Genomic DNA, 2,931 nt, shown 5'->3' on the forward strand with positions numbered 1-2,931 from the left:
ATACCATGGCGGTGGCGGCCGTCAACACTGCAGCCCACAGGCTGGGCCAGTCCCTAGGGTCTCGCAGTGGCTCCAGAGAGTTCTCTGGCCAAACACTAGCGGTGCATCTGTCGGGCAATGTTGACAATCTCACCAACGGGGATACTTCCACTGCGCCTAATGTTTTCCTGCTTCTTTCTGTCTCTTGGATGTCCTTGAGGATTTTGATGACCCGGGTGGAGGCAGAAGGTACCACCTCAGTGTGGGCCTGTCTGGTTCTGGATGCTCAGTGACACTGTCACCCTCAGACCCCTCCATCCATCGTCTGTTGCGTTGGCTATGTCGTCAGCAACTTTTATTGGACGGGGGCTGATCTTGGGGGCCGGGGCAGACATGGCACCGATGTCCCTACCAGTGTATCTCAGAGATATGACTTTGGAAAACCATAGTTAGGTGACCGTGGCTTAAGCCACCTCTGTAGGTATGTTGTCAGGCCAGGGGGCCTCTCCCTTTGTTGCCGAGGGGAGTGCAAACCTTCTCTCCCTTCACTCAACACTCCTTCCTCTCTCAGTCTAGGACAATGCTCTGCCTTATTTTATTTCCTAAATAGTGACATTGACTTTGGAGAAGCAGGCCCGCCGGATTCTGGATTCATCAGATTGTTTCCTCATGGATGTGCACCATTTTGAAAAATACAATACAAAGTAGAACAGATTTAATGTCTGGGATTCGCACTCCCTTCTCCACCCACCCCTCCCTTAGTCTTTCTGGCCCAGTTCACATCTCCACCGTGTCCTTGTGTTCAGGCTGAAGAGTTTACCTTCCTCTTCTCGAACCTCCAGCGGCGTCCATCAGCACCTACCACTTCTCAGCCTCCAAAACATAGGTGGACTCCGGCAGCTCTGCCAGCACCTTGGTCCAAGCCACCGATTTCCCTCCTCTTAATCCCCTAGCTGGTCCTTCTGCTCCCTCTGGGGCCCTGGACAAGCCACTCTCCTCCCAGCTGTGTGGGGCGCACAGATTTCCAGAAGGATGATGGCTTGAGCCCATGGCCGTCATTCTTCATTTCCAACTCTCTTAGGGCAAATGCAACAACCAGAAGGGGAAAGCATGTGGGGTGTGAAGGGCATGAGGAAGGGGGTGAGCTCAGGGACCCCTGGAAGGTGACTGAGTCTTTCCTCGTGCTGGTTTGCCAGACCCAGTTAGATGTTGAAAACCAGAAGCCCGCCCCCCTTAAAACCGTCCAAGGACCACACGTCCCACTTAGAGCACCATCCCAGCCCTTGGCCTTGGCTCACCCCGCGGTCCTGTGGCCTCAAGGTTTTCTTCTGCCTCAGGCCCTTTGCAGCCTCCTCTGCCTGGTCTCCCCTGACATCTCTCATCAGGGCTCTCCTGCTCTTTCGGGCGTCCCTTCCCTGCCCACCGCCGGGGGCGACCCACTTCTGCATCCTTCGTAGCGTGTGTCAGTATTAATCTTCTGACTGGTTGTGTTGAGGGCACTGTTGGTGAAACAGTGGAAATGAACAGCTGACACATGCCCAGCACTCACTTTAATTTGGCATTTCTTAACTACGCCGTGATTAAGGCTTGGTTATCTCCCAGATTTTACTCATGTGGAACGTGAGGTCACCAGGCAGTCTGGCTCCAGCACCATGCTCTTCACCACCGAGCTCGCAGAGCCCCCATTTAAGCACCATGAACACGGTGTGTGTGGGGGGGGTTTCCCTTAGCTTCACTGCTCTGGCCACAGCATTCGCAGCTCAGGACCCAAAGCTTCTGAATCAGCCTCCGATTCTGAGAAGAAGCGTTTTACCTTCTTCTGGGCTGGGTGGTTGAGCCGCTCCGGTGAGCCAAGGGCTCGGGAAGAGTTTGTCCGGGGGCACATTTAAGGGCAGCAGAACAAACAGCTTCAGGGACTTCTTGGGAGTCACTCCGTGGTGTGGAAAAATGAAAGACCACCAAGTGGTCCCAGGTTTGTAACTTGAGTCTAAAACGATGGCCACACGTGGTTACTTAAAGTTAAATTAAAATGACAGAAAATGGATTCCTCAGTTGCAGTGGTCATACTCCCCCCTCCCCCCCCTTCCCCCCCGCTGTGCTCAGGAGAAACACGTGGCTAGGGGCCACCGTACTGTAGGATGCAGATCTAGGATGTCCTTATCCCCTTGCACCTCACAGCTCTGCAGGCTGAAAGTCCAAGATCAAGGTGTGGCAGAGGGAGAAGCTCCCGCTGAGCAGGGAGCCCGATGTGGGGCTCGATCCCAGGACCCTGAGATCTTGACCTGAGCAGACGCTTAATTGACTGAGCCACGCAGGCATCCCAGGGATTAGGATTTCACCATATGAATTTGGGAGAGGGGGACACAAATATTCAGACCTTATCAGTTCTGTTTTCTCATAGTTACGTTTCCTGTGTATCCTTCTAGATGGTCTATGCATCTGGGAGACTACTTAAGTGAAGCATACCATACATACTCTTTCTGCCTTGCTTTTTTTGTGTAAGAATATAGTTTGAAAATACTTTTTTCAAAAAAAGATTTTATTTTATTATTTTATTTTTTTAAAGATTTTACTTATTTATTTGACAGAGAGAGACACAGCGAGAGAGGGAACGCAAGCAGGGGGAATGGGAGAGGGAGAAGCAGGCCTCCCGCTAGGCAGGGAGCCCGATGTGGGGCTTGATCCCAGGACCCTGGGATCATGACCTGAGCCGAAGGCAGACGCTTAACAATTGAGCCACCCAGGCACCCCAAAAAGATTTTATTTTTTTAAATAATCTCTACCCCCAACATGGGGCTCAAACCCACAACCCCAAGATCAAGAATCAGAGGCTCCACCTACTGAGCCAGCCAGGTGTCCCAGAAGTACTTTTTTTTTTTTAATCAGTACATACAGATCCTCCTTTCTTGTTCCCAGCTGCAAAATATTCCATTGTGTAGGGACGCCTGGGTG

The 2,931-nt window shown here is 51.8% G+C and overlaps 1 pseudogene; it reads right to left on the reverse strand.

Annotated features, from left to right (window-relative positions):
• Positions 1-416: 416 nt before the first annotated feature.
• On the reverse strand, positions 417-535 carry LOC123323670 (annotated as a pseudogene).
• Positions 536-2,931: the final 2,396 nt, after the last annotated feature.

This window comes from Neomonachus schauinslandi, unplaced genomic scaffold, assembly GCF_002201575.2.
Source record: "Neomonachus schauinslandi unplaced genomic scaffold, ASM220157v2 HiC_scaffold_162, whole genome shotgun sequence".
NCBI lineage: Eukaryota > Metazoa > Chordata > Mammalia > Carnivora > Phocidae > Neomonachus > Neomonachus schauinslandi.